The 27,275-nt window shown below is 28.1% G+C and overlaps 1 protein-coding gene across 5 annotated transcripts in view; it reads left to right on the plus strand.

Annotated features, from left to right (window-relative positions):
* Window positions 1-27,275, plus strand: part of LOC123259472 (serine/threonine-protein kinase tricornered) — an 89,976-nt gene that overhangs the window by 43,704 nt on the left and 18,997 nt on the right. Inside the window, exon 1 of one of the 5 annotated variants that reach the window (XM_044720014.1) lies at window positions 16,117-16,128. The exons of 3 other annotated variants lie outside the window; for them this stretch is intronic. The gene's annotated coding sequence lies outside the window, so the exon portion shown is untranslated. Of the gene's footprint in view, window positions 1-16,116; window positions 16,129-25,038; window positions 25,269-27,275 lie in introns of those variants that run through there. One more of the 5 variants, XM_044720012.1, reaches the window with a different exon arrangement.

Consider the following 27,275-nt stretch of genomic DNA (forward strand, 5'->3'; position numbering starts at 1 on the left):
ATGTATCAATTGACATATATTAAGTACATAAAATAACTTTCCGCTTAATTATTCCCATAATTTAGTAATTAATAGATAAACATATATGAAGATAGCTAAATTATTTGCTAAATTCATAATAAAAAAAAAATAGAAATAATAAAAAGGAATTTAATTAAACGTCTGTGATAATTACGAAGATATTTAAAATAATATACAAAGACAAAGCCTTGAAAAAATAAATATTTTTATAGCAACCTTGAGATGCTTTCAATGCAATAAAATTTCTTAATGATCATTTATAAAAGTCTCTTTGTTTAATTTTAAGTAACTCAATAATATTTTATTTATTTATTTACAATGAATGGAAACAATAATAATAATAATAATTATAATGATATAACAATGTATTTCTTTTTATTGCTCTTCAACTCTTGGTACTTATCATTTGATTGAAGCAAACGATCAGTCATGCTTTAAATTGAGGCGATAACGAGCTAATGTAAGATAAGAGATACCGAAATATATTCATAAATTACGTGTCGTCGGTGACACACAATTCAAATAATCTTTGTTTCTTTTAAATATTTTTACACAACTTCCTTTTTCTATCGATATTGCTCGTGATAGCGGTGTAATAGTTATAAACAGTTTACTTAAATAAAATAATAAGTACGCAGCCGTACGTGTTTAATTTTCATGTACATGAAGTAATATATAAAGCACTTAGAAAACAGGACGTAAAGTAACTTGAGAGAAACACCTGGACACAGTAGGACAGACGTTTATATTATATTCGAGTGGGAAGGAAGTGGTCGAGTCTTAATCTACACTTGAGCTCCTTCAGGAAGTTATCGATATTTTACTAACCACGTGTTTTATTTTTTAATAATTGTTTAAGGGTAGAATTTGGTTGAACAAATCGAGAGTTTCGGTTTCATGCGAATTCTAAATTATTTATTTTGCATCTAGACTGAGGAATATTTTAATTTATTTTAAAAATAAAAAAATTAGGAAAACGGTTGACCCTGAAGGCCATCCCTGCAACTTCCCGCTAATTCCACACCTAGGCGCTTAAAATTGCATTTACGACGTTTTTGAGCTCTTCGAGTTCAAAAATACAATTTAAATGCTGTTTTGAGCTCTCCGAGCTCAAAAAAATAACTTTTCTATGCTTTTGAGCTCTTCAAGCTCAAAAGTTTGATAGAAGGTTCGTAAAACACTATTTTTTGAGTTTTCAAACCGCAATAACTTTTAAATGAATGAACCGATTTTCACGTGGTTGGCGGCATTCACCGCATTTTTTTCAGCCTTATAAAAAATCTTTGTTTGAATTGAGCAAACTAGACATTTCGGAGTATTCCGAAAAAACAATTTTTTGGGTTTTCTTTCCTGCACGATATCTCTCGAACAAATTAACCGATTTTGATCGGATTAGCGGCGATCGACGTGGTTTTTCAGGGTTAAGAGCTGAGTAGTTTTTGGAGTTGATCGATAAAGCCGTTCGAAAGTTATTCCAAAAAAATCACTTTTGAAAAAATTATTTTTTACAGTTTTTTTTAGATTTTTCGAAATCTATCGGTCCGTATCGGTCCAAATTGTATTCAAAATCTAAGTTTGGATAAGCCCTTTCGAATGGCGCCAATCGCGATCGAATCGGTCAAGCCATTCAAAAGTTATGAGAGGTTTACATACATATATACATACAGACATAGTGACACTCTCGCGGGGATAGTCAGAGAAGCTTCCTGTGACCTTTAAACGTCGAGATCTGATGAAAACTCGATTTTTGTAAAACGGGGTAAAACCAATAACTTCCCGATTTTTGAAAATCTGAGATTTTCTTAGCGGGAAGTTAAAAATATAATTTAGTATTGTTTGTGATTGAGTTATGACAAAGATAATTATTAACAGGTGCTTAGTCACTTATCAGTTGAATATAGTAGAATTTTTACGTTTCATGTTAAGTAATATAGATACTAGCTCAATATTAAGGAATATTTTTATTGAATATTTCTATAAAAAATTTTTTATTGAGTATTTTTATTAAATATTTTTATAAAATATTTTTTATTGAATATTTTTATAAAATATTTTTTATTGAATATTTTTATTAAATATTTTTTATTGAATATTTTTATGAAATATTTTTTAAGGTATATTTTTATGAAATATTTCTTGAGGATTATTAGGAAATATTTTGATGAAAAATGACAAATTTTGCTACAAAAAAAATATTTAAACATTTTGTAGAATTTTTATTTTAAATATGGTCAAAAAAAATTAATAAGCTGAGAAACTTTTTGTCTTAATTCGACAATTTTTTTTTCGGTGTAGAAAATGTTCTTAAATAATTATCTACATCAAAATTTATGGATAATTTCCTTTGAATAAAATTATTATAAAACAGTTACAAGTTATGACATCTAATAAAATAATTATTGCAGCTTATTAAAGCACTGCATTGTAGTAAAATTTTTTATCTCTCCAGATCCAATAGTAAAGATGTTGTCTGTAAGATGTTACATGACTAGGGACTTTTTAAAATAATGGGTAATTTTATTGAAGAGAAAGGAAGAATCACTCGAAAAATAAATTTAAAATTCCGTTGAAATAGTTTTTCGCGACTGCTATTAAGTTTATGCGAACGATGATTTCTAATTTGATCGCTGGATATTTGCGTCATGAGTCTAAAAAAAGGCATTTATTTTTTAGAGTCGCTATTAGCATATTTTTTACCATCAAAATAACAAAATTGAAAAAGCTAAATTTTAACTTTAAAAATTGGTATTTTCTTCTGAAAAAAAAAAACAATCATTGTTATGAACTAAAATTCAATGATTTCATGAAATAAAAAATATTATTTTTCCGAATCTATTTTCTCAGTGAGTGCAAACCTAAAATTGGTGTAAAAACAACAGAAAATTTTTCTCTTTCTCGTATTTACTCAGCTCTACAGTTAGAAGCACTTGTTCAACTTTTGTTAAAGTATCAATATCTCTTCTCCTCGACAGTGGAAGAAAAACACTAAATTTAGGTCAACAAAATATATTGTAGAATTAAATAATTCAATATTGAATCTTAATACTATTGGTGTCCAATATTGAACGGGTCCGTTCTATTGTGGACTGAAAAAAATTTCCCGTGGGTAAAGAATAAATTGAATGTCGAATAAATTCCATAGCTTTGGAATAAAATTTAAATTAGTTTCTCACTTCTAGAAAAAAAAAAAAAAAAATTTTAAACTCGATTAAAAATTTTTATTAACACAGAGCAGTCTTATTATTTTATAACTTATGTATTAACTTATATTAACCAGTGCACTAAAACTTGATTCTAATTTTAATTATAATATTCATCTGTCTAATTTCAATTTCCAATGCCACGGTTATTATTACGCTTAAATATATATAACTAAATACACGTAAGTCCATGTTCATCTGTTAAACTTTAGAGCAATCCAAGACAGACCATTAGACACTAGATAAAATTTTCTTCCGGGCGTAAAAAAGTAATTGACGTAATCTGTAAAGTGTAATTGGACAAGTTGAGGCTTAAGAAGTGATTAAAGACTGTAAAGTTTATTTATTGATCGCAGTTTTAATTTTAAAATAATACAAGTGTGGAACGACGCAAATAAAATCTTAAACTGGGAACATTTGAACAAAATAAAAAATAAAGCGTCGTAAAAAAATTCTATACAGCAAAATCCCGTGTTCCATTCTAACGGTGGATTTTAGTTTGAATGTGACACGTAAGAATCCTCCTTTGGTTGTATTTCTCTGCACACTATATAATACAACATACAACATACAACACATCGCCGGTGGATTATAAAGTGCACTATCACATTATAAGGTAATATATATGCATATCTATATAACATGTATGGTATATACCCGAGCTGAAATACGGTCACCACAAGTTTAAGGTGGTCGCAGTGCACTAGGAAGTTGCGGCAGCCAGAAATTCAACCGTGAAATTCTCTCGGTTCCCACAATGAAAATTCAATTACTGTTGACCTTTGAATAAATTCTCTTAGCTCAATATAATCTCCATAAACTATTTATTGTAATTAGATTGTTTATATTTTCGTTGAGATAATTAAATCAAACATTTATATTATTCCGGTGAACAGATTTTGATGAAAAAGAAATAAAAATTTTTATTGTATTGCGGGAACCAACATCAAGTTTTATGTTTACTGCTCGTACTAACTTTTTATTATTTTTTATTTTTTTATCGAGAAGTACTGTTATCGGTTAACTTAAGTAGAGTCATTAATTATTTTTCTAAATCGGTAGAGTAATTATCGAATAGTTTGAACTTGTAAAAACTTGTATTGAATCAATGGTATTAATGGTATAAATTTATTAAATTTTTTTTTGATTATTTTCACAGTAAAAATTATCATATAATAAAATTTTATAGTAGAATCTGGTAAAATTTTTTGAAAAAAACTTCAAAAACTATTTTAGTTACCGATAAGCAGTATAGCCATATAAAATAAAATTTTAATAAATAAAAAAAATTGTACTAGTAGATTCAATTTTTAATTAACCCGTGAAAAAATTCTCTGAGATGCGTGTTTATAATTTTTTGACTAAAAGTAGTGTTGAAAATTTCCAACAGGTGGCGCACGGTCAATGAATCGTTTCCTTATTAGAGAATTAATTTTGAGGTATTAAGGTATAAAATAAAAATTATTTTTTAGACTCCCTGAAGAAGCTTATTTAACATTCATTTTTAGTTTAATAAATTACTAAACTAATTTTGCACGCCTCATAAGCGAAGCGGATGAGGTTGTGCTTTACACTCGCCTTACAAAAATCAAGCGATTTCGTGAGCTAAAATTGTCTCTATTTATTTTCTATCGCACGTGTAGAACAATATTTACACATAAATGTAATAGAAAAACACTAGTTTCAACACTTACGACATTTTTAAAAGATATTTTGCGTTTTAAATAAATAAAAAAAATGTTTAAAAAATTATTCCGTGGACGTCCGGCTGTCAAATGTATGTATGAAAACTGGCGTGGTCACGATAACTGCCGAAAAACTTAACTGATCAAGTCCATTTATTTTTTATACGCTTCAGTATGATTTAAAACTAAGTCCTTTCGAAGATCATGGTCTAATTCAATTTAATTTATTTATAATTAGCAATAAACTAAAAATCCACTAATTTTTTGTCTATCTATATCTATGTAAATAAGGTTCGTTTACAATTTCTTTTCTTTCCTGGGTGGACAATGTCGCGAAAGATTTAAAAGTATTTTTTGTATTTTATTTTAATCAATTTTATTATGGAATATGAGATTATAAGGCGTGCACTTTTGGATTTTCCAAACTTTTTAAAAAATTACTAAACATTTATAAAGGAAATAATAAATTTTACACAGAAAATTTTTAAGTAATTATTATTTTGACTAAAAACTTTAAATTCAATACATTCCTCTATTTATTTAGAAAAAAATCAATACTTACATTTATTTATCAAATTTAACAAAGATTGTAAGATAAATTGCTATCAATTATTCGTCCCCTACTTCATAAAAATATATATATATATATGAAATATAAACGTGTGCTTATAAAAAATATATCATAAATCTTCTACAGACTTTTTATACCATTAGAATTCCGGCATTGAGAAAAATTTAGACTTTTAATAAAATTTATACATAAATTGGAAGTTAGATCAATATTATCGACAATAACTCAACCATAAAAAATGACGCAATTATTTAGAATGAAAAAAAAAAAACAATAATGAATTTATTAAAATTTGTAATAATCTATTTCCGTTTCGATTGTATAAGTATCATCATAAATCATTTTCAAACAATGATAAGAATAACCGAAGAAAATAAAAAAATTTTTTCCACAAAGGAACGTTATTTCACAAAGCTAAAAAAATATATTGCAAGTAAAGTACTCTACCTAAACTCAACAACAAACAATCCGACATGTTCAACAATGAATTTTTCCATATGTAAGAGTAGGTATTGCGACATGGCACCTTGAAACAGAAAACCGAGCGAACAAAGAACCGAAACGTGTATTATCGTGTAAAGACATACCCGCTAGCATTATTATCTTAACTAATAAATATAATACGGTATATATAGTGTAATAAAAAGTAATATTACTATTACATTAGCGTGGAAGGACTTGAGTAGCATTATATGGGGTTTTTTTGACATACGAGCTGGGAGGTGCCTTAAGTGTCACATAAAGAACAGCACGGTAATGTCGAGTAGAAGCCGAATAAGTTAATAACTAAACTTACTGTCAGTCGAGAAAAAATTCCCCCTTACCAAGTACAATGTCAACGACACAAATCACGAATGGGACAAAGAAAGTGACGAGAAAAGCTTCAAAACAAATGAAACAAAACAAAATAAAAACAAAATGTCTTTATCAGTGTGTTTATGTTTAATCTTCTTCATTATCTTAATCCTATTTAACGCTTAAGTCTTAAATTCTTTACATACTATTATTTTTATTTTGTTTATCTTGGACGCGGAGAATAATAATATATTAAGAGAATAAGAAAAATTTTGTGGACAGTGTATTTAGATGATAAAATGGGTTGTTATAGTTAAATTTGGTATCATTAGGAAAGTCTTGATCAGGAGTTGTGCCTTTTCAAGGTTTCACATCATTCTCACCAAAATTCAATTTATGATGATAAGTATTTAAGCTGCATTCGAAAATACTCTATCTCTAGATACGTAATTAAGAAATGACCTTGTATCTCGTGAACGATTGACATTTTTAAAGATATAAGCTCATCCCGATGTTACACTCATCAAGAGCTTTCATTTGAGTACCCACATCAATTTTTCATATATTTATATATTTCACAAATACCATATATATAAAATTCTCTTCTAAAAAGTTGATGGTCGGATGTCGTTTCGTTTTACGTGACTTCTGTGACTATTTTATTCGGTTGTTGATTGGTCGACTGAGATAGTGGCGGGATTTTTGAAAGAATGAAGGCGAGCGAAGCGAGCGTGTTATGTCTAGTATATAAAAAATGCCATGTGGGTACTCAAATGAAAGCTCTTGAAGAGTGTAACATCGGGATGACCTTATATTTAAAAAAAATGTCAATAATTAAGAAATGATCTTGTATCTTGTCAACTACTGACATTTTTAAAGATATATAAGCTCATCCCGATGTTACACTCATCAAGACCTTTAATTTGAATACTCACATCAATTTTTCATATATTTTATATATTTATATGTTTCACAAATATCATATACATAAAATATATAAAAAATGCCATGTAGGTACTCAAATAAAAGCTCTTGATGCGTGTAACATCGGGATGAGTTTATATATTTAAAAATATCAATAATTAAGAAATTACCTTGTATCTTGTCAACTACTAACATTTTTAAAGATATAAGCTAATCCCGTGTTCATGCTCATCAAGACCTTTCATTCGAGTACCCACATCAATTTTTCATATATTTTATATATATCATATATATGTATATATGAAAAATATATCAAAATGCATGTGGGTACTTAAATGACAGCTCCTGATGAGGGTAACATCGGGATGAGCTTATATCTTTAAAAATGTCAATAGTTAAAGAAAGTATAATGTAATTTAATATAAGTCATTGTTTAATAAATCAAAATTTTATTTATATATATTTCACAAGTCACAGCAGTAGTGACTAGTAAATTATTATTTTTATTGTTATTTGTATAATTTGTGGTATGAAAATTTTTAGTTCTAATTTCAGAACTGACTTTGTCGGGATTCGAACCCTGCACAGTAAAAATTTTGCGTCATTGCGTCAAAAATTATGTGTTAAAAATTTTGTGTTAAATATTTAACACTTTTATGTGTAAATTTAACATTAATTGTGTTAAATTAACACAGAAAAATGTTAAATTAACACAAAAAGTGTAAAATATTTAACATAAAAATTTTTAACACAAAATTTTTGACGCAATGACGCAAAAATTTTACTGTGTGATCTTCGCGCATTCCATACAAAATTATTTTCTTGGTTCAAAAATCATTCTTTTGATTTAATTTAATTTTTTTTCACTCAAAGAAAAAATTTATTTTGAAAAAAATTAGCAAAATAGAAGTTTTTTCATAAAAATAATTTAATAAATAATAAAAGTAATGGATTTATTGATTAACAAAAAAAGTTTAGTAAATTTTCAAGAGTTATTCTCGAAATATGTGGGACTGTAAATAGCAGAACAACAATCCCAAGCATTGATGTTTATCCAGATATTTTATTCGGCTTAAGTTCATTCCCTTTTACTTGTCGTTCATCGAATCTAGGCCGTTACCTAGGAAACGTAGACAACATCACAAATAAGAGCGCGAGTGGTATCAGTGTTTCGTGTAAAACAACAAGATCTCTGCATGATTGAGAGGAAGAGAAAGAAGCATAGTGGTGTGTCATAGTTAAGTTGTAAACCAACAAACGAAAAGCGGATGGAATATACGTATATAATAAAATCTAAAGTAAAACTAAAATATCCGAGAAGCTATCAAAGCCTATCGATCTATCAACTATCGCCCTTGCGTTTCTGTTCTCCTCACTGGAGAAAAGATTCTCCTATCGAGGATTTACTTTTTTTAACTGCTCGTCTTTCGCTCCATCATCTTACCGTTCCATCTCACAGCCTGCGGAAAATTTATATATAAAACAAAGAAAAAAACTTAAATAGGTAGATGACTTGAGTCTTTTCCCTCGGAATAAGAGGAAAGTAGTCTATTTTTTATGGCCTTTTTTCATCCTGGCTTTATCCTCTATCATGTTATTTTCTGATGGGTCAGAAATAAACTAAATTTTATCACTCTTATGTCCTTTGTTCGAACTCAGGGAATTGCCGCAACCTTAACGTCATGTCACGTCCAAAGTGTTTAGGTCAAAAAAATTAAACCTTTTATTTACAAACAATCGGATTTTAACTCTTGTTTTTTTCCAAGTTCTAGAAAGATAAGTTAATATTTTGTGAAAAAAAGTGTGTTTAATTTTTTGTACCAAAGTTAATCGATAATTGAAACGCCGAGAATAAACATCAATGGGGAAATATAATTAGGGTGGATTATTTTGTTAGAAAAATGATGGGAGTTAATGAAAATATTGGTATTGTTTGAGGGAAAGTTGATTTATATATTTCATTTACTGTCATATTATTTTGATAAGTTATTTGGTCATGACTAGAATTAATATTATTGAGAAATATGTTTTCATTGAAAATAAAAATTATTTATAAAAATTCTTGCTTATATTTCGTTGCACTAAATTATAAATTTCACCATAATTTTTATCTATAGAATATTTAGAATATTTAGAATGTTTAATAAATTATAAAATATTAAACCCTTTTTTGATTATCTTCTAATACTTTAAGATTTGTTTGAAGATTTGGAAAAAAAAAACGTAGTCACAAGTGGGGAGGTGTGACGGTCCTTAAAGACTTACTACCGGAAAATTAAAAAGTTCTGACGGAGAAAAGACCTTGAAACTATAAATAGCAAGTTTTAAGATTAAGAAAATAAAGTGTAATAGTATAATCCCCAAAGAAGCAAGTGTGGTAATTTTCTCTAAAATACAGACCTTTAAATGATGACACACTAAAAATGTGTCATGCATTATTATCATTTAAACCCATTCATTTTACTTCAAGTTGAAGGAAATGACCCACTTAAATGTGTTAAAATTTACACTTGTTTTCTGAGTCTCGCTAATTGGGATAAACCCCGCTATGACAAATTAATTTTTTTACAGTGATTCATTTAATAATTCTCCATAAAACTACGAATTGTTCGGTTTTTCTGCATTTCGCTGCATTTCTTATAACTTTTAGACCTTAATTTCAAGTATTTTTTCCTAAAAATATTTATCTTTAAATATTTTCTATTCATAAATCAAATTTTGTATCAATTTGGCGCGCAAACTTTTTTTTAATAATAAAAAATTTTAAAAATCTTAAAATTGTCAGTTACTGTGTTTTAAAGTGGACACCCGAGTCGAAATTTAAGTCGTAGATTCAACGTTTTAAACGTTCAAATCGTAAATTCGACGTATTGAACGTTGAAAACGTAAGTTCAACGTATTGGACGTTGAAATCGTAATTTGAACGTATTGAACGTTAAAATCGTAATTTGAACGTATTGAACGTAAAAAATATAGATTCAACTGTTTTAAAAAAAATATATGATCCAATTATTTTTTTTTTAAAACAGTTGAATCTATATTTTTTACGTTCAATACGTCGAATTTACGATTTGAACGTTTAAAACGTTGAATCTACGACTTAAATTTCGACTCGGGCTGCTGCAGCTTCAATTGTAATTGAAATAAAATCTAAAAAAAATTGATGACCCTGATAACGGTAGTTCAAAAAAAGCGCCGTTAATTTTTGACACCTAATTCAAGTTCTGCATTAAGAACAACATTACGAACAAAAACTACACGAAAAATTTCTAACTGCAGCGTACACAATCAGAATAACAGCAATTGGAGAAAAGGATGCAATAACAATGCACATAATAACAATATTATCGAGCATACACATATGAAATGATTAAAAACATACATAAATATATGCCATTTAGACTGATAAAATTTTCTTAGCACATAATGCACATTGAGCGAAAGTCAAAAGTCTTTAAACTCCGCCCATAATCGGTATTCATACCCAATAAGTATCATCGCAACCTCGTTTCATTAGTTTCACATTGCTTCACGTAGGAAAGTAACCCAACGTGTTATTATTAATTCGACTTGATCCATCGATTAATTCAACTATTATCTCTCTATAAATCCACTCAAATATATATAAATAAATATCATATAAAGAGACAAGACACAAGAATCAAGTTTATCAACCATTATACTGTGTAAAAAATAAAAAACATTCCAGTGAGAATAATTTAATACGCTCTTCACAAATTTTCACTTTTAAGATCGAGAAATTAACTTTGATTAATTTAAATTTCTTAACGGTTTTATTTATCTTTATACTTAATCAATTGAGTGATTACGATTACTCTTCTAACGGGTTTCTTGATTTTTACTATTTTCTCCTCAACCGATGCCTGACATTAAACGTTTTCGTTCATCAAATAACCAACCACGTGCAGCTTTTATTTCATTTAATCAACCGGCTTATTGAACAACAGAGTTATTACTTTAGTTTTTTATGAATTATTTTTATTACGATTATTATTGTTTCTATTATCTTATCTTAAATGTATGGCTTTATTAATATTAATATTAATAATAATCAAATCTTTAAGCTTGTATCTATGTAAATGTCATTACCGTATACTCATTACTTTAATAATATACTATTTTATTTAATTATTCATATTTATATTTTATGGGTATACGCTTGATTATTATATAATTTAACCAAGTATTTAAATGCTTCATAAATTTATTAAAATAATAATTAACAACGTTTTTTATTTATAAATTTTTAATTATTAAATTGCAATTGAAACTAAAGTTAAGATTTTGCATTTTAAAGTAGCTAAAATTTTTTGTGAGCTAAAAAAAATAAAAATTTTTTTCACAATAATTTTCTTGTTGAAAGAAGTTTTTTTAATTTGGAAAAAAAAACAATTTACAAATTTTTACCCAAAATTGTTCTTTTCCAAATTTAGAACAATTTTTTTCAATAAGAAGATTTCTGTAAGGAAAATTTTGATTTTTTTAGCTAACAAATAAACAATGCCTATTTTTTATAAAAAAGTTTGGAAAATCCAAAAATGCACGCCTCATATGTGACGCGCCTCTATATTTTATATAAATTTATTAATAGTTATTAAAAATAAAATAAGAAAAGGTTGCGAAAATATTACGAGAGAATGCGAGAGAGAGAAGACAGCCGGGCGCAGCCTACCCGGAGAAAAGAAAGAGAGGAAAGAGACGGCGAAAGACGCCGAGAGACAAGCGAGAATAGTAAGGGAAGCAGCGTGGGAAGTCCCGCAGCATAGTTCCCGCGCGCGCCGTAAGGCAGCGCGGTGTCGCTCAGACTGTTCGCCCGAAGAGTATTGCTTCTGAGTTGTTAGAAGCAATTTTCTGATCAGTTTTTGCCATATCAGCTTGAGCTTCCGAGCGATTGGTACACTCTGCGGAGGGGTTACAAGTCTGTGTTGCGAGCAGTTGGAATTGTTATATACTTAAGTATATACTTTCCGTAATTAACCTGCCCACACAGTGGATCGTTTTGTCGCCAGGTGGACCTGAGGTACTCGGGTACTCGGGTCACCGAATAGCCTCTATTGCACGGCAAGAGGTGAGGCTGTGGTACATAGTCTGTCGTTCTCGAACCAATATTGTGGGAAGTAGCTAGGAGGTTGGCGACACCTGGACTTGGAAGTACTCCTCGTCGGAACACCTAGGGGGAGATACGGCTGGGTGTCGAGGTACTTGACATATCCCGGTATGTCTATATTTGGACAACCGAGCCTCTCTTGGTTAATAGAGGGAACTGGGGAGAGTTTAGATAGACTCGCGGACGCGACGCGAAGCCCCCAGTAGGCTGCAAGTAGGTTACGGCTTGTCAAGAGTATTTGTAAATGTTTAAAGTAGATTTTGGGGTAAGAGTTAAGATAATACGTATTTTTTTTTGTTTATAATGTATTGAATATTGTATGATTGTATCTTGGTTTGCAATAACGAATTTGAGTTGATTATTATTTTTGAGATTTGATGAATAAATTAACATTATATTTGGAATCTGTGTTATTATTTGGTTAATATTAGTGAGTTGTAAGTTTATCTGTGTTGCGTGATCCCCATCCCGACCCTGGACATGGCGAGCTAGAGCACGGGGAAGTCGTGTTCATCACGACGAGGCTTTAAAACCTTCCGTAACGTCACACATAATCTAATTTTCCATAAAAAAATTGATTAAAATAAAATACAAAAAATACTTTTAAATCTTTCGCGCCATTGTCCACCCAGAAAAGAAAAGAAATTGTAAACGAACCTTATTTACATAGATATAGATATACAAACGATTAGTGGATTTTTAATTTATTGCTAATTATAAATAAACTACATTGAATTAGACCATGATCTTCAAAAGGACTTAGTTTTAAATCATACTGAAGCGTATAAAAAATAAATGGACTTGATCAGTTAAGTTTTTCGGCAGTTATCGTGACCACGCCAGTTTTCATACATACATTTGACAGCCGAACGTCCACGGAATAATTTTTTTAAATATTGTTTTTATTTATTTAAAAAGCAAAATGTCATAAGTATTGAAACTAGTGTTTTTCCATTACATCTATGTGTAAATATTGTTCTACAAGTGCGATAGAAAATAAATAGAGACAATTTTAGTTCAAAAAATCGCTTGATTTTTGTAAGGCGAGTGTAGAGCACAATCTCATCCGCTTTGCTTATAAGGCGTGCAAAATTAGTTTAGTAATTTATTAAACTAAAAATGAATGTTAAATTAGCTTCTTAAGAGAGTCTAAAAAATAATTTTTATTTTATACCTTAATACTCTAATAAGGAAACGATTCAGTGACCATGCGCCACCTGTTGGAAAATTTTAACACTACTTTTGGTCAAAAAATTATAAACGCGCATCTCAGAGAATTTTTTCACGGGTTAATTAAAAATTGAATCTACTAGTACAAATTTTACCAGATTCTACTATAAAAGGCAAGTGTAGATTAGAGCACAACCTCATCCGCTTCACTTATGAAGCGTGCAAAAGTACTTTCTTCAGAAGAAATACTGTTGATTCAAGACAAAACTTGAATAAAAATTATTAAATTCAAACTGCAAATTTGCAACCTTAATTTTACTTTTAAATTATATCAATAAAGTTATGCTTTAAATCGATAATTTTTTATTACATCAACAATAAATCCCAATTACAAAAACTGGCTTTAAAAAACTCTACTTAATTAAAATCATCCAACAATTTTAAAAATATTACAATAAATAAAGTAATTAACTCTAATTGATAACTTTTTCCAACTTTCTACCATTGAATAGACGGTATAGTAGTTCCGTAATTATGAATGAAACAAAAAAAATTTCCAATGATTCTTTTCCAAAAAAGAAGAGCTATTTACAATTAACACCAGGTTGATTGAACGTAATCCCAGCTACACTATTCTGAATATAATCCTCGAAATTACAATTCCACCATTATAGAGGATGTAAGTATGGATGCGACTGAATCGATACTTGCCCTCATTCAGTATGTAAATGTTTTAAATAAATATATGTGGATGTCCTAAGAGAGTGAGAGGAAAAAGTGAGTGAGATGACTGTAATATTACGATTGCGATATGACAGTTCGACACATGGATGCATATTGCATTCAAACTTACGTAGATATGTGTGTAACATATCATACCACATGAACATATGTATATCTGGCTAGCAATATCTCTGAGCCGTGTCGCCGGTACAAGACGTGATGACTGCCCGTTTGTGGACCGTAAAAATTTGCGACCACCAGCTCTATATGTACATATATAATATAACTGGGTAATACTTGTGGTCGTGAATTGTCAAGTTTGCACGCATTTCGCTTAGAATACCGGACGTGTGAGTAACATAGCCATAGTACAGTCATATTGTTGATACTGATAGTAATAGTCATGGCATGTATTATATGTTTGAACACACTTGTGTGTAAATGTGTGGGTGACGTATGTATCAGTGAATAGAACCAGATAAATCAACAAAGAACTTGTCGAGTTTATTATTATTTTTTATTCGTTACGCTTTCAAACAGAGTAAGACAAGATGTGCTGCACGGATAGGAGTAATTGCGAGATTTCATGTATGTGTAAATGTTGTAGTTATAATAATAATAATAACATAATTTTTCATCGCTTCCTTGCTAGTTTAGTCTCATTCGCTAATTAATTGCTTCTATAGAAGGAAAATTGTATCGAGTAGATCTAATAATTGCAATGGATTCTATCATTAATTGTCGAATTTAAAAAATATATTTATAATTTAATTAACTCAAGTGTTTTTTGTTATGTGTTCAGGTAAACTTGTTTTACGTCTGCTGGTACTCATTATACACGTCTGTCTTGATTGTTATTATGTTGATTATTAGTTTTAATCAGCCAGCATTTTATGAAATTCTAAATGTGACTTTCGTTTTAAATTTAGGTGATTTTTTGCCCGAGTTTTAAATGTTTTAAATGTTTTTATTTAATATGGAACGACATTGTCTTGGACGAAGTCACTATTTTCAGTGTAATGTTTTTTTGAATTGCCAAGATTTATACTACAGCCAAGAATTTATTTCTTCTGGGTATAAAAATCGAGTAAAAAAAATGATAATCACCCCTGTTGTTGTGACTTTTGTTATTTTTAGTAGTAATTGATTGGTATTCATGAATTTCCTTGAATAAGAATGACTCGCAACTGTTTTGTATTCTACTTTGATACATTTGTAAAAGCTGTCAACCGTTAACAGTAAATCAATAAAAATTTTTATTAGTAATTTTTTGAATTAGCTATGAAAAATCACAGCTTTTTTTTAACATTTCAAACTCTATTTTTAATCAAAAATATTTTAGAAAAATTATCTTGGATCAGTATTTCGTTTGAAGAAAGTATTTTTGCACACTTCATAAGCGAAGCGGATGAGGTTGTGCTCTACACTTGCCTTTTATAGTGAAATCTGGTAAAATTTGTACTAGTAGATTCAATTTTTAATTAATCCGTGAAAAAATTCTCTGAGATGCGCGTTTATAATTTTTTGACCAAAAGTAGTGTTAAAATTTTCCAACAGGTGGCGCATGGTCACTGAATCGTTTCCTTATTAGAGAATTAATTTTGAGGTATTAAGGTATAAAATAAAAATTATTTTTTAGACTCCCTGAAGAAGCTTATTTAACATTCATTTTTAGTTTAATAAATTACTAAACTAATTTTGCACGCCTCATAAGCGAAGCGGATGAGGTTGTGCTTTACACTCGCCTTACAAAAATCAAGCGATTTCGTGAGCTAAAATTGTCTCTATTTATTTTCTATCGCACGTGTAGAACAATATTTACACATAAATGTAATGGAAAAACACTAGTTTCAACAGTTATGACATTTTGCTTTTTAAATAAATAAAAACAATGTTTAAAAAAATTATTCCGTGGACGTTCGGCTGTCAAATGTATGTATGAAAACTGGCGTGGTCACGATAACTGCCGAAAAACTTAACTGATCAAGTCCATTTATTTTTTATACGCTTTAGTATGATTCAAAACTAAGTCCTTTCGAAGATCTCGGTCTAATTCAATGTAGTTTATTTATAATTAGCAATAAACTAAAAATCCACTAATCGTTTGTACATCTATATCTATGTAAATAAGGTTCGTTTACAATTTCTTTTCTTTTCTGGGTGGACAATGGCGCGAAAGATTTAAAAGTATTTTTTGTATTTTATTTTAGTCAATTTTTTTATGGAAAATTAGATTATGAGGCGTGCACTTTTGGATTTTCAGAATTTTTAGAATAAACAGGCGAGATAATAAACAATGTTGTGAATAGATACATAAATTGATAAGCCAGATAAACAGATAAATAAATAAATCAATAGATTAATAAGGAAAGCGATTAGTTCTGGATAGTGGGTTCGAATAGATGATAAACCGTCAATAATAATTGACAGCAATTAACTATTTATTATTGCTGTCGTCTGACGTTTTTTTTATGTCTAATACATTTGTAGCAGATGAAACATCTGTTTAATGCAATAATGTAAATACTTATCCAAAGACATAAATTATGTTAGTATTATTAATATTTATTTAAACTTTTTAATTGAAAGTCTTACTTTGTAAAGTCTAAGTCTGTTGTTGAATCGGTCGCATCACGTAATTCACTTGATGGCAATAAAGTAAGTAACATAAAACTGTTACTCTTAACTTATTTTGTTTAACTTTTTATCGTCTGATCTGAATGTAAATAAGATCATAAAGTAAAAGACCAGTTAACTTTTAGAAGTGTGTTTGCTGTTTTGTTTGATGTTTAATCTAATGTAATAGAAATAGAAAAATTATAAAAAACTTCACAGAGTATATAGTTATTGTTATTGGCCATTAGCTATTATTGTTGCGTGGATCGAATAAAAGGACGTGAATTTGACCTGTTTATCGGCAAAAGATTGTCTTATCTACCCCGATTTAAAAGGTCGATAGCCTATACTATATGTGTAAAATACATTCTCTCATGTTCAATGAGATTAGACGTAAATAACATTAGACACAAGGTGAATAAAAATATACCATGTGAATAACAAGAAAAACGGTGATTAATATTGAAAGATTTGGAAAATTGAGTTTTGAATTTTTAAAATTGAACTCGTTAAAATTATTACATGATTCTCTTCGATTGATCGTAAATTATATATTGCTGTCAAAAACTTAAATTCAAAATTTATCAGAGTTTCAAATAAAAGTGTCTGATTAAAAATTTAGTCATCTTAATTGAGTTCCAAGTAAAATAAAGACTCTGCATAAGGCATAAACATTATTTTTGGTCATTTATTTTTTTTCTTTAAAAATATAGGTATTGATACCTTTATAAGTGCTATTAATAATTGCAATTCTTTAATATAATTTTGATCTAGCTTTAGAAATTCAAAAAAACATTTTTTAGTCAAAAAGATTTCAAAATGAATGGTAAAAAATTTTTTTAAAAAAATAAGTCGTCGATTTGACGTCCATCTTTATTGTTTATTAAATTTTACAAAACTATCATTTCCAATTATGTAATAACCTGTATTTAGGTGATTGTTTTCAATACGGTGAAAAATTAACTAAAATAATTTCACTACATGAACCATCATCTAATTTTTATCAATAATTTTTTGATTTGATCGATAACGACTTCAATTTTTTAGAAAAGATTACTTTATGATTTAAATTATCAAGACTAAAAATTAAAAATTAATATATCCTATTGTCTTACGCATGAACGTTTTTAATACAACGCAAAATTACTTATTGTAATGATGAGTAATTTTTAAAGCGTGTGGTGAAATTTGAATACGTCTTAAAGCTAATTTTATACGGATGATCTGATCAAGCTTGCAGAACATTAAACACAACTTAATTACATCCATCATAGTTATAGCAATCCATTATTTCTTTCTTACCCAGGCATTATCTAAATATATAATAATATACATAAAGAAATAAATAATTAATTACAACTATAAGACATTAAAAATAACTATAATACGGTTCGTTACGCTTGCGAAAACTTTATACAATATATAATCCATAAATTTGAATAATCAATTGAGTAATCTTTAAACAAAAGCGATTTCTACTGATAATTTTCGCTTCAGTGTTCATGGAAATCCTTATGAAATAATTCATCAAGGAAAGCGTTTCAAAAATTCGGTTATTGATTGATGTAATGGTGAAACTCGAGGAAAAGCGGCCATCTTTGGACGAATTTCGAGGTTCTACCGGAAAATTGACTCGCTTCTAAAAAAAAAGAAATTTTCGAGGCACGCTTCAACTGAGATACGTGACTTATGAATTTTCATAACAGTTTCACCAATCAGGTAACTAGAACGTGAAATATGCGTGTCGGGTTTTAAAATCCGGGGCTACCTGTGCTAGACAGCTGATTTTAGATTTTTTCAAGCATTTACCTGCACTTTTTAGTCGTGAAAATCTCAAAAATATATCAAGATTCATTTTTTCTCAATTTTTTACATTAATAAAAAATTTAGCTTGACTAAAGAGGAAAAATTTTGTAATATTCGATTTTTAAAATTCTTGAACTGAGATTACAAAAAATTACAATTGTAACATTATAATCCAGAACCAAATTTTTACTAAGGTCACTTTGATAATTTTACATTTTAAAATTCACGATTTTACATTGTAAAAATGCTTATAAAAGTAATTGATGTCCAAACATAACATCGTAAATTTTAAAATGTAAAATCATCAAAATGACTGTATTAAAAGTTTACTCCTAAATTACGATATTACAACTGTAATTTTTTTTACAATTTTTTTCCCGTGTAGTTTAGGTTAATTTGAATTGATTCAAGAGTTTTTCTTCTTGCTTTAAGATTATTTAATTCTTCCAATTTATTTTTTTGGTTCAAGATTTTTTTTTTTTTTTTCAATTAACATTGAATATCAATTAAATAAATTTGTTTGTAAGAAAAGCAGCACTAACGAATAAAAAGAAAAACAATAATACAAACTATATATCGTGTCCGAACAACGTTATATTAAATTAATTTTCCATCAGCGTTGTAAGGAACAAAATTAAAACAAAATCGTAATTTTTTTGTGCAAACAAAAGATTTGAACCTTAAATTTCTTGTAACTTCTAACAATTTACCAGAATATCGAAGTCGTGTAAACAGATCTTCACAAGTGTATGAAACTTATGGTTAAAAACACTAGTTCCGAACAATTTAATTAATTGCTCAATAAATTACAAACAAGCTGCGGTTACTATTTACGCGACCGCGGTATAACTGTTTCTAGATTCATGGAGCTTGTTATTCTGACTCACGTGGACAGTTATTGTTAATTTTTTATTTTTTTTCTCAAAAGTACTGACATCTAACATCACACACGTGGCCACATATTTTTTAAAACTAAGAATACCTTACTATTATTGTCAACATTAAATTCTTTTCAGAAATACTAAGCTGAGTATTTTACGCATCAACAAAAAGTACTGTAATTAGTGATGTAAAATACAAAATTGTTCAGCAAATTATTTCAGAACTGACCAAAAAATTTCGGACGATAATTTTGTTTCTAATTTGTCGTTGAACAAATTTAATTTTGAATTTTTTGATATTAAATTTCTTTACTTTAAAAATTTTTGGCGCATTTATTTTTGCTAATTAATAAGTAATAAAATTACCCTGAAGCTCTGTCCCTAGTAGAAATGAAATCAAGTTTTTAGCCAGTAACTGGCCAGTTTTACTAGACTTAAACCAGTAACTGGCCAGTGTAATATCAAGTTTCTGTCTAGTAACTGGCCAGTTTTACTAGAGATCTAACAAAACATTATGGCGGCTTTAGTGAAACTGTCAGTTTCGAATTCTGAGGTTATTAGGAGTTATTAAAATTGTCAAATAAATTCAAAATAATGTTTAATAAACGATATGATATAAAAAAGTTTCATTTATGTGTACATTATAAAATAGATAACATCATTAGACGGATAGACTAATAATAAATCTAACAATAGAATAAGAAAATAATTATTTTGAATTGGATTTGTTTTTAATGCTCACAGTCGCAATTTATATATTGTGTCATTTTTTTTCACTGCATCCATTTTGAAATATATATTGGAAATTATTTACACGTTAATAAACACTAATTTTGATTGATTTATACTGTTTTTTAATAATAATTACAATAATGATGCGTACAGGTTAACAAAAAAAATAAACAAACACACACACACTAGTAAAGATACACTGTCGGTGTAACTAATGTTTATGACTTAGTTGTAGGTGGCGCGATTTCAAGTTTTTACTCGATATCACTGGCCAGTTACTGGTTTATATCCAGTGAAAACTCGATTATTTCTACTAGGGGTAAAATACAAAATTGTTCAGAAAATTATTTCAGAACTGACCAAAAAATTTCGGACGATAATTTTGTTTCTAATTTGTCGTTGAACAAATTTAATTTTGAATTTTTTGATATTAAATTTCTTTACTTTAAAAATTTTTGGCGCATTTATTTTTGCTAATTAATAAGTAATAAAATTACCCTGAAGCTCTGTACTCCACAATCGCGCCGCAATAAATAATACCCTATCGATACCAAACATTGGATAAATTAATTTCGGGATTAGCAAACCTATCTTCTCTTCTCTTCTCTTCATCCATAATGCACCCAATTTATTGACACGTAAAATATTTACATAAATACCACAAATCTCCAGGGGAGTAAAATCAGTGCATAAAAACCGGTTCATCAACTAATGAACTGCCCGCAAACTAAAATCGATCGTTCGATTGGCATTAAAACCCTTTATTCAACGTTTGAATTGATCAAGAAACGGTGCATTAGGTTACTAATGCTCCGTAAGAGATTCTAGGGATGGTTATACGATAGTAGACACCGATAAATCTATATAGACACAAAGCACCACACATAAATTCATCTATCCACGCCGATAATGTTCATGTTTAGGTATATATTCTATGTTCTATGTTCTATGTTTGTGCATACATTAGCACATCTCTATTCTCTGCACACAGTCATACATATATTTAGCTCAGAGCCATTATATAGTCACTATTACTGATGTATACAGATACACCCAAGTAAGTTTAGATTACAGTCACCTAGTATTTGCCAAATCGAATTATAACTCTACACCTACAAGGTGTGTTTAAGTACACACTGTATGATAAGAGTGTGTTAATAAGATTATTTATAATAATAATAATAATAATAATAATAATAATAATAATAATAATAATAATTTTATAAAAATAAAAATTGTAAATATGATTATTATTTTAAATAATGACCTTGTATTTTGTGAACTATTCACATTTTTAAAGATATAAGCTCATCCCGACATTACACTCATCGAGACCTTTCATTTGAGTACCCACATCAATTTTTCATATATTTTATATATTTATATATTTCACAAATACCATATATAAAAAATGCCATGTGGGTACTCAAATGAAAGGTCTTTATGAGCATATTTTCAGGATGAGCTTATATCTTTAAAAATGTCAATAATTAAAAAATGACATTGTATCTTGTGAACTACTGACATTTTTAAAGATATAAGCTCATCTCGATGTTACACTCACCGAGACCTTTCATTTGAGTACCCACATCAATTTTTCATATATTTATATATATTATATATATGTATATATGAAAAATATATAAAAATGCATGTGGGTACTCAAATGAAAGGTCTCGATGAGTGTAACATCGGGATGAGCTTATATCTTTGAAAATGTCAATATTTCACAAGATACAAGGTCATTTTTTAATTATGCTAAATTGCACTGTACTTTCTTTACTATTGACATTATTAAAGATATAAGCTCATCGCGATGTTACACTCATCAAGAGCTTTCATTTGAGTACCCAAATGTATTTTTATATATTTTTCATATATTACATATATATAAATATATGAAAAATCGATGTGGGTGCTCAAATAAAAGGTCTTGATGAGTGTAACATCGGTATGAGCTTATATCTTAAAAAACGTCAATAGTTAAGAAAGTACAGTGCAATTTAACAAAATTCATTATTTAATAAAACAAAATTTTATTTATTTATCTTTGTCCAATCTCAATGTTTTTCCAAACTTGTTATTGTACTTTTCAGTAAATTCACATTATAACTTTAATCGTTAATTTAAAAAAATTACCAGAAAAGTAAAAATTGTTACCGAAGAATCTGATTAAAATTTTCAATAAATATAAAGTCAAATAAAAGGACTGGAAAGGCTTTGACTAATATTAAAAAATTAGTATTACAAATATTATTATTATTTTATTAAAATCAATACAGAACAGCATAGCAGTGACAGTAAAGTGTACATTGTTCACAGATAAAGGTAAAGGTAAAGGTAAAACAGAATAGATATCATTGAAAGCAAAGACTGAAGGCTGTAGGTAGTGGTAGATGTGGTAGATGGACTGCAGAAACGCGACAGTGGGTCTTACATGACGTCAAGCCCATGAAATCCCGTATTAGAAGCCGATAAGAGCAGAAGCAACCCTCTCAGGTCACTAACTGCTACTTACTCACACGTATATCTTATTTTATACCCTCACTTACACACATATACTGTCGGCTAATGTAATTCCGACGCGGATCAAAATGGTCAGTTTAGCTGGACTTGTATAGTCTTGATTTAGACTCAGTGTCTTCTAGTATCAGTAAACCGGCAATTGCAGTTACGATGAGTGTAACTTGGTTTATGTGCTGCATCTTCAAACAATATTACAAATTAATACGTGTTAGTTAGTACAAAATAAAGTAAAAATGAATTTGTGGAGTGTCATTTTTGCAAATAAAAATTCTGAGTGGAAATTTTTGGATTGATTAATTTTAGTGAAGTTTAAAATTAATGTTTTGATAGTTATACAATTCTGATTAATGATAAAAGTCAGTAATGATTAATAGCTAAGAGATATTTGCTATAAAATAAAAAATATTCAATTTAAACAAAAAGTTTTTAAGCCAATTATCATTTAAGTAAATTTTTTTTAAATATTTACTTTAAATAAAAATAAAATTAAATATTTAGAAAAATTTCCGCAAGTTTAATATTTATAATTAATAATTAAATTATTATTTTAACAATTATAATTATTGATCTTAAATACCAATATATTTCTTCATTAATTCAGTTTTTTTTAACTATTATATTTTCTTTTCTCAGTTTCTCTGAATTACAGTTAGTATTTTGTTTCTAATTACTTTATTCAATACTCTTACTATTATTTCAAGTTTTACTTGTGCTGGTATCAAATACCAATATAGATTAATTTAAGTATATTAGTTTAATTATTTAAGTATACTTATATTCTAAGCAAATAGGTCTTATTATTTAATTTTACTACACCTAAATTGTTTAATTTTGTTTTCCTTTATGGTTAAAATAATTGTAAATAGTTATAAAAAAATTAATTTGATTTAAAGAAAAATTCTTGAATCAATAACATAATTTTGAAAAAATTTATTTATCTTTAATTTGGCAGAAAAATTATTGAACTGAAGAATTTTTCTTTTAATTTTTTTTTATTGATATTTTATAAAAAAAAACATTCTTAAATGATAATTAACATCAAAATTTATACACTGAAAAAAAATTAACTTGATTCGAGAGAAAAATTCTTGAACTAAGAAAATAATTTTGAAGAGGGTAACTTTTTTTGGATCAAGACGAAAAATTCTTAAATCAAGAAAAATTAATTAGTTCAAAAATTTTTCTACTCAGATTAAAAAGATTAAGTTGTTAAAAATTATATACTTAATTCAAGGACATTTTTAACTTCCCGCTAAGAAAATTGAAAATTTTTAAAAATCGGAAAGTTATTGGTTATACCCCGTTTTTCAAAAATCGAGTTTTCATCAGATCTCGACGTTTTGAGGTCCTAGGAAGCTTCCCTGACTATTCTCGCGAGGGTGTCACTATGTCTGTATGTATGTATGTATGTATGTATGTATGTATGTGTGTGTGTGTGTGTGTGTGTGTGTGTGTGTGTAAGTATGTAAACCTCTTATAACTTTTGAACGGTTAAATCGATTTGATCGCGGTTGGTGCCATTCGAAAGGGCTTGGCCAAACTTAGATTTAAAATACAATTTGGACTGATTCGGACCGATGGATTTGGAAAAATCTAAAAAAAACTGTAAAAAAAAATTTTTTCAAAAGTGGTTTTTTTGGAATAACTTTTAAACGGCTTTATCAATCAACTCCAAAAACTAATCAGCTCTTAACATAAAAAAAACTACGTCGATTGCCGTTAATCCGGTCAAAATCGGTTGATTCGTTCGAGAGATATCGTGCAGGAAAGAAAACCCAAAAAAGTGTTTTTTCGGAATTACTCTGAAATTTCTAGTTTGATCAATTGAAACTTAAAAATTCTTTATGAGGCTTAAAAAACTGCGTAGAATGCCGCCAATTGCGTACAAATCGGTTCGTTCATTCAAAAGTTATTGCGGTTTGAAAATTCAAAAAATAGTGTTCTATGAAACTTTTATCAAACTTTTGAGCTCAAAGAGCTCAAAAGCATAGAAAAGGTATTTTTTTGAGCTTGGAGAGCTCAAAATAACACATAGATTGTATTTTTGAGCTCGAAGAGCTCAAAAACTTCGTAGGTGCAATTTTAAGCGCCTAGGTATTAACGGAATTAGCGGGAAGTTGCAGGGATGGCCTTTAGGGTCAACCGTTTTCCTAATTTTTTTTTCTGTGTAAGTAATTTTCTTTTCATTAAAAATATCTCTTAGCCAAAAGAAATTATTTAAAAAATTTTAAAATTGTCAATTTTTACAATAAAGTTAGTATAAGCAATTCAGTGTTATTTAATTGGTGACATACGCGTGATTTAGACCTCATGACCTTGGTTAACGGATGTGGTCCGTAGATATCGACTCGTATGGGATTTTAGTTGTGAAACTCTTTTGTTGTGTGTACTAAATGTGGGTTAAATATTTATATTTTGCGTAACAAAAGTTTTAACAAATAAAAGTTTAAAAGTGTGAAGGCTGGAATTATTTAGAAGGAAACTCAGCTGGTCAGTAGCTTTACGTAATTAGAATTATGTAGAATAATTAGGGATCACATAGAATTATTATTAAAACAGTCAAGCTTACAATTGATATTAATTAGCCAGATAAATTTAATTATATCGTCTAGGATGAGTTGTAACTTGTAACTAATGAAATTGAGCTCAATTGTGTTAATACGGTGATGGTCCGTATTAACGGGGTACCGACAGGAAGAATTCAGTGATTTATGTCGGGATAATTCCAGTAGATTCCAGATATTCGTGTGTGTATGTGGTTGGTTAGTTTGTAATTCAGTGGTTGCGTATCCACATTTTCTGATTTAAATTCCATACAGCAGTCGTAAACTTGTACATTATATATTGCCGTGACATTTAAATAAAAAAATCAAAACCGACGTAAATAACGCGGTATTTAGCTTTTAAAATCCAATAACTTTTTTTTTTTTAATAATATAATTGAGTATTATTTTGCTGGCGTTTCAATGTCACGCAACCAGGGTCAAGGTATCCAATTGCTCGGATTATTATTTATTTCCACTGGGGTACTCAATTAAATAAGAAGTGCTTTACATATTCTATACTTCTATAATTTTTGTAAAATTTTCTACAATTAAAATTATTTATGCCAAAACTGAACAAGTATAAAACTTTTATTTATTGTGTAAATTTTTCAAATTTTCACTGCCAAAATAAACACATTTGACATTTAAAATCTGATATATTGAACTACAAGACATATTTTAAATAAAGTACTAATATAAAAATACTTAACAACTTTGAAACTAATAACTTTCAACAGCTATTGCCTCAATATAAAACTATTTTATCCGCATTCAATTTTACTGACGCAGTTATTTTATAACATACCATCATACCTCAAAATTTAGTTCTATACCAGTTCAAAAAAAATATAACATTTTTTAATTTTTAAACAATATTTGTGAGACTTAAAAAAATTTAGCTTGATTAAAGAGAACTCAATTAAAAAAAATTATTTTATAGTTTTTAATTAAAAAAAAAATTATTCGGTCAAGTAAAATTTGATATAATTATTTTATTTCTAAAAATAAAAAAGTAATGTATTAAATTAACGCTTTTTCGCGTATTGAAAATAAATAAACCTTTGAAGGGTTTGATAATTTTGATTGACCTTAAAAAATACTTGGACTAAAAATTGTTCAAATTTTAAGTGAATTTTACTTGAACTCAAAAGTTTTTCTTTTAAATCAAATTAATTTTCATTCAAAAACAAAAAATTGAAGCTTATAAAATGATCTTCAATATTTTAATTATTTTTTACAAGCTATTTTTCAAAAGCCTGAAGTTTTAAAAATTATTAATAAGTTTATTGATCCTCTTAATTATTTATCATAATTATTTTATTTCTAATAAATAAAAAAGTAATGTATTAAATTAACGCTTTTTCGTGCATTGAAAATAAATAAACCTTTGAAAGGTTTGATTATCTTAATTGACCCTAAAAAATGCTCGGTAAAAATTGTTCAAGTTTTAAGTGAATTTTACTTAAATTAAAAAATTTTTCTATTAAATCAAATTAATTTTTTTTCAAATCCAAAAAATTGAAGCTTATAAAATGATCTTTAATAATTAAATTATTTTTTATAAGCTATTTTTCAAAAGCCTGGAGTTTTAAGAATTATTAATAAATTTATTAATTATTTATCATAATTATTTTATTTCTAATAAATAAAAAAGTAATGTATTAAATTGACGCTTTTTCTTGCATTGAAAATAAATAAACCTTTGAAGGGTTTGATTATCTTGATTGACCTTAAAAAATGTTTGAGCTAACAATTATTCATGTTTTAAGTGAATTTCACTTAAATTAAAAATTTTTTCTTTTAAATCAAATTATTTTTTTTTTAATTCAAAAAATTGAAGCTTATAAAATAATCTTCAATAATTAAACTAAATTTTACTTTGATTCAAAATTTTTCTTTTAAATCAAATTATTTTTTTTTTAATTCAAAAAATTGAAGCTTATAAAATAAT

Source organism: Cotesia glomerata, linkage group LG2 (assembly GCF_020080835.1).
Source record: "Cotesia glomerata isolate CgM1 linkage group LG2, MPM_Cglom_v2.3, whole genome shotgun sequence".
NCBI classification, from domain to species: Eukaryota; Metazoa; Arthropoda; class Insecta; order Hymenoptera; family Braconidae; genus Cotesia; species Cotesia glomerata.